Raw genomic sequence first — 10,650 nt, 5'->3', positions numbered from 1 at the left:
ATACCACAAAGGCACATATATGAAAAACGGAGGCACAAATAGCTAAGGGCGTATTTCTCCCTGCAACAATACCCACCAGTTACATGAAAATACCGAGTCTTTCTCATTCTCTATTCCACCATCCCTGTTATGTTGGTGATGTTTTCATCCTTGCTGATGTAAGACCTCAGGGTAGCTGCTCCAGCTCCAGCTATCACACCTATAGCCAAGAGGAAGAGGGCCTGATGAATCCAATGGGTTTTTCTTTACAAAACTTTCCTAAGAAACACCTCACCCATTCACTCTCACATTCCATTGAGCAGGCCTGAGCTACACGGTCAATTCTGGCTGAAAAGGACCTGGGAATCACAGGCATCGGTGTTTCCAGTGAACATACAAGACAGTGCTCAGGTGGAAGGTGGCAGGTACTGTCTGCTGGGTCTGTAAACCTAGTGTTTACTGAACAGCCGAACCCACATGATGAGCAACTCACTTCAAGAAGGCAGTGTCTTCTTCCTGCCGAATTCCCAGCATGAAATATGTCCCAGACCAGAGTGGGTCTGGATAAACAATTGTTGGGTTCATGTTATTTTGTCTCTAAGCATGACATTAGTGCAGCAGCCACCACTGCTCAATGGCCCTGCATCCACAGCGGGCACCAGTAACAGCCAGTCCCTAAGTCCTGTGACCCGCATCTTCGGTCCCAAGCCCTGGTATTACCCCCAAAATCACAGAGACGTGTGCAGGCAGCCTCAAGTATACCTGCCTCCTCTTCTTCCAAATAGTCATGTTTCTACTGTCATGGGCAATCTGCACCCCTTGCACCTGGTACTGAGGCAGGCAGGGGCCACACAGAGAAGAGGAATTTCTCCCCTGGGGCTGGCAGTCCCGAGGGGAGAATGAGGGAATCAAGGACCTGAGCAGCAGGTTCTGATTCTACACGTGGACCCAGGAGAGGAAGAACAGAGTCACGTTGGGACGGGGTGGAGCTGGGTGACACAGGGATGTTGACATGCAGGGAGAATCAGCGACCAACACCTAAGACCTGGAAAGAAAGGTGTCATTTTCTACAGCATCGTCCTTAACACTGAGGTACAAATCCTCCAGCCTTTGTGTTTCTCAGCTACGTCTCTGGCCGATGTTGCATGTGTGACACAGATGCAGACACTCTGCTTCCTCCCACACACTGGCCCACTCTTCTGGGCTGAAACACTGTCACTGCCACAAACGCCGTCCTCCCTTGTGGTCACATGTGTTTCATATCCCTCCCGTATGCTCTGAGAGCCTTTCTATCCTGCTACACAGCAAACACTTCTTTCAGCATCCAAGCTGCACCTGACCCTGATCACACACTGGGGATACTGAGGCACAGCACCTGTGCCCTATGCCAAGAGCTCACAGCCAAGGCCAGAACGCACAGCATCTGCTGGATCTTTCAACACTCTGTGTGCACATGACAAGGGTGACGTTTCTTCTGGGAACCACCACTCACAGGCAATGGCAGGTCCCTGCACATCTGTAAGCCCCATGGTGTCACCTGTAGAGTGGGGTCACTAGGGCCACTGCATTGGCTCGAAAGGTACTCTCTAGAGGTGGAACTAGAACTATATCTATCATCTGGACTCTGCAACAACTATGTAAGGACAGGACACCCCTGGAGTGCTAGATTACCCACATCACTCCTGAGCCAGGATCCAACAGCGGAAGAACCTGAGGATAATTCCACAGTGGCCATGTGACTCCCTGGCCACCTATGGGCAGGACAAGGAATGACCGACCACATGGACAGGACATCAGATTCTCTGCAAAATGCACACAGAAATCCCCTCAGAGCTCTGCATGGCCAGACCAGCTCAGGAGTGAGGCCAAGACACAGCCTGCAGTAAAGATTTCAGCCCACACTATGAGACCAGCAGGAGAAGGAGAATTCTGTAGGCTGAGGGTGGGTATGCAGGGTCCACCCCTCCCCTCTCTGTGTCCCTTGAGGCTGAGCACTTCTCTGGAAACCATAAAGCTCCTGGAGTCCCCTATACGTGCTAAGCAACTGCCAAATAATCTGATTAATTACCTGGAAATTTCCCCTCACCATACCTGAGTACACAGGACTCCTGCTCCCAAATTACTAATTTGTTAAAATGGCACAATAGGTCTAAATAGCCTGAATCCGGGACCCCTTTCAGGTTTGCCGCTGTCCTCTCAGGTCCTCACACACACCAGACTCTCCACAGCGGCCTGACTCCGCGATTCCCCGCACAGATCCCGGGACTCGTTTTCCTCTATCAGTCCTGACAGCAGTTCCAAAGACACTTCCCCATTAAGGTGTCCCCAGGCTCTTAATATAATACGACCTGCCTGTTATTTTCTGCCTAAATCTTTTTAATTATCCCCATAGCATTTACAACTGTAGGAATCTTTGCCTATGGGTCAGAGTGACTTCAGGGGTCTTATTGCTCGGCCCAGACAGAAGATGTTTCCAGTTGTGAAAAATTACTTCAGGGACAATAAGGACAGAGATTCCCCTCTCTGGACACCAGTAGTTGATGTGCCTAGAGTACTCCTCGTACCAGGCAGGGGAGAGAGTCCTCAACAGAGGAAGTTCTAAGTGTCACCTAGATTTGGGGCCTCGGGGCCTGTATCAGGGGTAGGTGATGTCACAGTGAGTTGATGCTCTACAGCCCCTTCCCTAGGAGGTGGCAGAGGGAGGAGCTGGGGGTCATCTGAGGTGTGAGTGAGTCCAACCCTGAGGGTCTTCCCAAGCTGCAGGTCCCTGGGTGTAGAGGGAAGAGGTTCTGGTCAGACAGGCCTGGTGTTGAATCCTGGTCCATTTATTCATTTGGTCAAGAAATACTCATGGAGGGCCCACTATGTGCCAGGTGCCAAGTCAGGTGACTGGGGACACAGTGTTGAGTGGGACAGTTGGCCCCTTCACTGCTGGAGGTATGATATTCTCAAGCCGGGACTCAGGGCTCTACGATTGTATGTCAGATATACAGCCTCTATGTGCATGTCTCCAGAGACTGGTTTCCTGGAGTTCCAAGTGACAGCCATCATTCGCCTTGAATGCGAAAGTTAAAAGAGCATCCAAAAACATAGTGACGCAGATCAATAATATTTAATGCAATATTTTCAAAAATCGAAATTAATGCCCAAAAAACCCACAATGCACAAAATTTGACGATCTGACTCACTCGCCTCAGTGGTTTCCCTCTTGGTCCTACCCACAGTCCCACAGGTGAGTGAGTGACCACGCGAATGCAAACCCAGAGTCAGGCTCCTGCACCCCCTTCTGCCCGGTCACCAGAGCCCTCCCCTGGGTCTCCACCTTCCTCTTCTGAAGAGCTCCAGTCGGTTAGTGCTCAGGTTTCTACTCCTGGTCTCTTCTGCCCCCTACTGGACTCTCCCCTTCTAGCTGCACTCCAGGCAGCTGGTGGAGGTTAAAGAACAGAAACGTCCCCAAACTCCACCCTCCAGTTCCAGGCTGGCTCCACCCCTTGTCCAACAAGTCTGGTCCTCCCAGGTCTCTAGTTGCTATTGGTAAGTCCCGAGGCACAGTCTTTACACCAAGTCGCTGTGTGCCTCAGACAAGAAACTCTCCCTCTCTGAGCCTCTGTTTCCACATCAGTAGAAGGAGCTAGAAGGCCTCCCTGCCGGGTTGGCAAGTCTACTCTGTGACATCTACAAAGGGAGCAGGGATCACTCCCACTTCCTGGAGGAGAGCTGGGGTGGAGGCTGTAACCCAGGATCACCAGAGGAGCTGGGGTCTTTGGGGTTCCTGAGGATTTCTCAGAGGGGAATGAGGAGCTGCAGAGCCACCTTCTACCTCTAGGGACTCAGAGATCCAGAACCTTTGTCACTTCCCCAGCCAATACTTTGTCATCCTGTGCCTCAGACTCTCCCAGATCCCAACAATGAGAAGCTCAAGATGAGACAAGAAAGACCAGCCAGCTTGAATTTGGGGATGGTGGGGAGTGGGGAGCTGGGAATCCCTGTACCTGGAAGAGAGGAGTCTGCAGTGTTTACAGGTAGAGTTTCTGCGACGTGGGGGCTGCAGACTGGGCAGGGGACTGACCAGCAGGAGGCCAAGGTGGGGGACACCCTCAGACATGGAATAGAAGCAACTGGATGGGGTACACCCCGCTGCTTTGGGAAAGAAGGGCCAGGGCAGGACCCAGAGGGCTCTGCAGAGGCACAACAGACCCTGAGCAGGGGGTCCACCAAGCAGGACAGCTGGACTTGGCCTCCTCTGTCCAAGCCTGGATCCAGCCCTTCCACATGTCAGTCCAGGAGGGCAGGGGGCAGGCCTGGGTGGCCAGAGCTGCAGCTGCACCTACTGGGGAGGCCTAGTCCAGTCCTCTAGGGTCCCCAGCCAGACTCGGATTTCCGACTGCAACCACCATGGGAGGATGTGGTCTGCGGTGGTGACGTCTGCCCAGAGGCCACAGCAGGTGCAGGGGTGGGGGTAGGGGCAGCAGCTGGGGATACTACATTTAGGGACAGCCCTTTTTATCCCCAAGACCTGGGACTTTCCCTGGTAGGAGCCACAGCTTCTGGGTCCTGAGCAGGGCATGAGTGTCATACCCACAGAGGGCCTGGGAGGGAGCAGCTTCAGCCTAGACCCTCAGGGCAGACCCTTCCCCAGCCCCCATAACACAAAGAGCCCAAGATCAGAGGCAGGAACAGGCCAAGCTCCCCAGGGGAGAAGAAGGTGTGCTGGACCAGGGGTTTCCTAGGGCCCTCCCTTGTGCCCTGAATGATGTCTATTAGGGCACCTACACAACGTTACAGATCAGTGCCTTGCCTATCTCCAAGGACAGGGATGTGTGGTGATTATTTGTATAATCCAGCCCCCAGCACCTGGGCCTCAAAAGTTGCCCAAGCAATACGTATAAAGATCCAGCCTGGAAATCTTTGAAAACTGATTCGATGAGTCGAACCATTAAGTCATGATCACCATCCTCAACTTCATCTCTTTCTTCCTCCTCCTCCTCATTATCATCACCTTCAAGAACTGTGAAGGGTCTGAGACTTCATCCTATTTGCAGACTAAAATGTAAGCCTGCCACAGTGTCATGGATGCTGGCAGAAGATACAAGATTCCTGGGTCAGAGACAATGGACAATCTGTCTTTCACAGCAATAGCAGTTGCCAAGGTATCAGCATTGTCTTGCACCAGTTCAACAAGGTGATGCAAAGAAGGCCAGGTGACATCTGCGTGCCAGAGCTCAGGGATCTTAAACATTTTATACTTTATAGTAAGCATATCTGCCTTTTGCTCCAAAGAGAGGCACTCTCTGTACCTTCCAAGGTTGTTTACTCTACAAATATCCTTGAAAAGATAATCCACAAGAAAGGCAATCAGTGCCTTTGCCTGAGAAACATGAAGAAATGCAGAGATCCATAGTAGACCACTGTCTCCCAACAACCATCAACTTTATCAATGAAATGAAGTCTCGGGCTATTTATCTGTTACCACAGCCCTCAAAAATGTCTGGCTTGATTGTCACCAAATGTATCAGGGAAGTTAAGGAGTATCTGACTCAAAATATGAACCAAGCAATTCTCAAAGGGGCCTTCCAGGAAATTCACTTTAGGAAGTCCTACGAGGCTCCTCTGAGAGTTGCTAAAACAAAACATTGACAGTCCTAGAGGGCTGCAGATCCGAACTTGAGCAGATATTTTTAAAGATTTTGTGGCAGAAAAAGTAACTGGAAAGCAAGAGGGCAGACCCTCACTGCAGTTCTGTAAGGTGACAGAGCAGGGGCCTTTCTCGCCAGAGTATGGGGTCCTGAAGATCTCCTTAAACATTTTTGTACTAGGTTCTCAGGTGCAATAGAAAAGATGGGAGCAGTGAATGGGGGGTAAAGGAGTGCAAATGACACAAGGGGCCACATGAAGCAAAGGAGGTTTATTCAACCAGATTTAGTCCATGTTTAATTGAGCAACTCCTTTGTGATGAGCTCTGGGTTTTCCCATGCACCAAGCAGTGTGTTACCACCTAGACCTGGAGAGCCATGTCATCATCAGGAAAGCACGCCCTAGTGTCATGCAAGGACCAGGCCTCAGATTCCGACTCCAGCCCTACCGCCTGTTGGCCCTATGACATTAAAAAAGTAGGGAATCAGCCTGAGCAGCATTTCCTCATCTTCAAATGTAGGGGACAGTAGATAATCTTAGCTGCCAGGATTAGTGCTTGTAAAGCACCAGGGCTAAAGAGCATTGCTATTATTATTGTATTATGCATCATATTCCCATATCATAGTCAAAAAGGAACCCAACTCAAAGCAACTGCCAGCCCTCTCCTCCTCCACCACTGCTGAATGGAGCCAGATACGAGTATTCTAGGTGGACAGATGAATAGAAATACAGGGGATGAGCCCCTTCCTAGATCCTAGTACAGCTTGCTCCCTACTCAAGGAATGACATTTGGCCCTGCATTCATCTTCTCTGGATGGTAATTTTCTCACCTGTAAAATAGACACTTGCCTCAATGACATCCCACACGTTGTTCTGAATTCCAAAGTAAGAGAAGAACAAAAAGAGAACCAGGATTTGTTCAACACCCACTGAGTGCTTAGCAAACACATGGTTTCTTTAACCCTCATAACCTTCATGCTGCAGAGGAACTCTCCCCATTTTACAGATAAGGAAACAGAGGCCCAGAGGTAACCTAGGTCTGGATAGACTCCACATTTATGATTTCACAACTCTTCCTTGCCTGAAGGATACAGAATCACTCCCTGCAGGGCTCTTGCCTGACTCAAGAAAGGGCCACAGGGTAGCCGGCCGGGCTTAACCCAGCCAAGGAAGGGCTGGTCCCAACTGGCTGGAGTGCAGTGTGCAGTCACGCAGCCTGGAGGACTGATCAGAAAAGAAGCCACAGCTCCAGCCCAGCCCCAACACCCTGAGCTCAAGCCCTTGGGGACTCCTGATGGGCAGCTCTTTAGGCCCTAGGGAGATGCTCCAGAGACCCAGGCTGCCCTTTGGGAAACGGGGAAGGGAAGTGAGTCAGGTGCACACCACCCAGGGCCCCAGGGGCGGGGCAGGGCCAGGCAGGCAGCTGTGGTGGGAGGCAGTTGAGCCCTGGATTGTGACCGCATCAGGGCAGTTGGTAGATGCCCCTCTGGGAGAGATTCCCAGGGGTAACAGCCATGGACGAAGGGCCTGGGCTAGGGACAGGGACCAGAGCCAGTCCAGGGAGAGGACAGAGCCAATGGACTGGGGCGCACTGTAACAGCCCTGCTGGCGAGAGGGACCTGGGCAAGGCCCTCCAGGGAGCCCATGCTGCAAGTCATGGTCAGAGGTGCCCCTGACCCTGAGGGCCAATGAGACCCAAGACAGGCCAAGTGGGTCATGCAACCGCTGAGGAGCTGGGCCCTGGTCCCACGCTGTGCTGGCCCCTGCTGCTGCTGGGTCTGCCCGTGGTCGCCCATGGGCTGCTGCGCCCAATGGCTGCACCGCAGAGCAGGGACCCAGACCCTGGAGCCTCAGGTGGAAGCAGCCGATCCAGCCTGCGGAGCCTGTGGGGCAGGTAAGGAGCGAGAGATTCCAGGGGATGTGGGGTTCCTGCAGCAGAGCTGGGAAAGGTGACCAAGGGGAGATGAACCAGAGGAGTGAGGAGGAAGATTAACCCCTAAGAGGGGCCTGGGCAGACACTGGCTTTAACTAATGGGTTGATATTTGGTCCGTCACAGATTTGTTTGAATTATTGTTTTTAATATCATATTAAGATATTATTTTGCTTGATTTCTAGGTTTTCTGACCCCACTTAAATTTTGCACTAGGGTCAGTGCTTCAATTACCTAGTCCTAGTCCTCTGGGTAGGGCAGGAACAGAGGCAGAGACAGGACGTCCACAGGGGGTGATGGTCACTGTCCCCACAGGGTGCCCAGGCCTGTTCCTCTTCCTCCTCCTCCTCCTCCTCTCTGCCCATGTGCCTCCTGCCCTGTGAGGGCAGGGGGCCACTCCCTGGAGAAGGCAGCAAGGGCTTGGCTTGGTCTCCCCCAAAGCCGTTCATTCACCAACTTGCACATAAATGCTTGCTGGGACCAGGCTCAGGGACACAGGGAAGATGGGCTGAACCGAGGGGAGCTGTCCAGTCATCGGAACAGACCCATGGCCCATGTTTGGAGCAATAAAGGGAGAGGAGAGCTCCCTCTGGGATGATGCCCAGGCTGGTCTCACAGATCAAGGGGCACTGGCTGGTGATGGGTGCCCCCAAAAGACAGAGCAGCGTCAGAGGAGAGGAGAGCACAGGATGAAGCTGGGAGCTCCTGGGTGACTGGGAAGGGGAGGCAGGAAGACCATAGGATCCGTGCCCCATCCCCAGAGTCCAGGATGAGTCCTTGGATGGATTTAGATAGGAGACTGATTATCAGAGTCGGATTTGTGTTTTTGGAAAAATTAGCACTGGATAGGAGGCTGATACAAGGACTGATTAGAGGAGGGAGGAGAGGGGGTGATGGCCAGGTCCAGGGCAGGTGGGGAGCCTGGAGGAAGCCATGCCCTCGGGGTGGGGAGGATATGCAGATCCAGAGCGCCCAGTTTCCTATGAAATGGGAGCATGAAGCTGAGGTGAGGGATGAGCAGAGGGGAGCAGACACTCTCGGGGACTGTCTATGGACGTTGAAAATGTATAACCATTTTAGTAATAGGCGGCGAGTCAAAAAACAAAGTGTATTTATCTAAATTGGGCAATTCCACTTCTAGGAATTTATCCTAAGGGTGTGGGGGGAGGGGAATAATCAAAGCTGTAACCAAATGTTTATAACAAGGGTGTGTTAGCTCGGCATTATGAATGATGGGAGAAAACTGGAAATAACCCAAATATCTGAAAGGGTGTGAGAAAACACAATTGTGTTTGGGGGTTGTTGTTGTTGTTTTGAAACGGAGTCCTGCTCTGTTGCCTAGGCCGGAGTACAGTGGCATGGCCACAGCTCACTGCAGCCTCAACATCAGGGTTCAAATGATCCTCCAGCCTCAGCCTCCTGAGTAGCTAGGACTACAGCTGCAGGCCACTATGCCTGGCGAATTTTTATTAGGATTATTATTATTTCAGAGACAGAGCCTCACTATGTTGCTCAGGCCTGTCTCAAATTCCTAGGCTCAAGCAATCCTTCCACCTCAACTTCCCCTGTGCTGGAATTACAGGTGTGAGCCACTGCACCTGGACCAACTGTGTTTTTAAAGTATATATGCATTTTCAAAAACCTGTCCGAAAATATAGAAAAATGTCAATGGTGTGTCTGGTTGGCTAGTGAGATTTCCCCTAATTTTAATTGTGGCTTTATAATTTTCTGGTTTTGTGATGTTCACAAAAGAGACATTTCTTCTAATACAATTTTAATACAAGAGTAATGTACTCATGTACATTACTCTTTTGCAATGAGTACATTACAAAATGTAATCACTTTTGTACATTACTCTTTTCCTTGCCAAAAAAAAAAAAAGATTAAGCAGAGAATTCTATATAGTAAAAACAGTGCTTCTTCTTACCATCTCCTACCTCTTCCCGAGATAGCCACTGTCAGGTTGGTCAATATGCTTCCAGAACTTTTCCTGTGTTGTATGTGTCCCGGAAAATACACACACACACACACAGTTGGTGTTGGGATTTATTTTGCAAAAATAGAGCCATATTCTACATATTACCAACTTTTAATCTATTATTGACACTTTCTGTATCAGTCCATATGGATTAACCACATCCATTGCTTATAAACTTTTCTTTATAAGCAAAGTTTAGATGAGCCAAGATTTATTTCCACTAAAAAATCTAAATGACAAATGATGCTGCAGTGGAAATTCATGTGTCCGTGTGTGCAAAGTTCACTTATATATCTCCCCAGGATAGATGCCTAAAAGTGGAATTGCTGGATCAGAGAGAATGTACTTTTGAAATGTTATAGGTGGTGCTTCCAAAAGTCTGTGTCCACTCACTCTGGTGAGTGGTAGTGCCTTCTCTCCTACATTCTTGCCAATAATGCAAAATTGAATGTGTTTATTGTTTTATTGTGTATTTTATTGCTGGTGAAATTTATTTTTTACATTTTTATTTATTGGTTTTATTTCCTCTGTGGTCACTATGTTGCCCGCTTTTCCATTCAGATGTTTTCATCTTTTTATATATCTATAATATATTGGGATATATTTGGGATTTTAGCCACTTGTTTAATATATGTATTGTAAATAATTTTCCCTGGTCTGTTTTACGGGTCTTTTGTTTATGGGGTCTCCCACCATAAAAATATTGTAAATTTTTATGTGTCGAACTGGTTTAACCTTTTCTTTATGGTTTCTGTGACCTCTGCCATGTGTAGGAAGTTGTCTTTATTTCAATATTATAAAGTCATTTTTCTATCTTATTGTGGTACTTTTGGTGTATTGGTGTTTTATTGGTTTTTTTTTTCTTTACTTCACCTGGAGTTTATTTTTGTGGATGTAGGAATAAAACCTTATCTCCCAAATAGGAAAGCCAGTCATCACACCTTTGTTGAATATAAATGAAACTTTACTCAACTACTACATTACTGATTTATTACATTCTTTCTATGGTTCTCTTGGTTTATTGATCTATTCCCGCACCCAACCTGTTTTGGTTATTTTAGCTTTATAGTACGTTCGGTATCTGGTAGGGAAAGGACCTGTCATTGTTACTTTTTCTCAAAATAGTCA

General features: G+C 49.2%; 3 gene segments (V, D, J or C); all 3 read left to right on the top strand.

Annotated features, from left to right (window-relative positions):
• LOC108540637 (Ig lambda chain V-III region LOI-like) overlaps positions 1–10,650 on the top strand; it is a 286,101-nt gene that overhangs the window by 245,554 nt on the left and 29,897 nt on the right.
• The window catches only part of LOC108540636 (Ig lambda chain V-I region BL2-like), a 574,188-nt gene that overhangs the window by 553,001 nt on the left and 10,537 nt on the right, over positions 1–10,650 (top strand).
• The window catches only part of LOC108540638 (Ig lambda chain V-I region BL2-like), a 132,269-nt gene that overhangs the window by 116,765 nt on the left and 4,854 nt on the right, over positions 1–10,650 (top strand).

Source organism: Rhinopithecus bieti, unplaced genomic scaffold (assembly GCF_001698545.2).
Source record: "Rhinopithecus bieti isolate Rb0 unplaced genomic scaffold, ASM169854v2 scaffold_19723, whole genome shotgun sequence".
Taxonomy (NCBI): Eukaryota; Metazoa; Chordata; class Mammalia; order Primates; family Cercopithecidae; genus Rhinopithecus; species Rhinopithecus bieti.
This window is presented reverse-complemented; position numbering and strand designations above follow the sequence as displayed.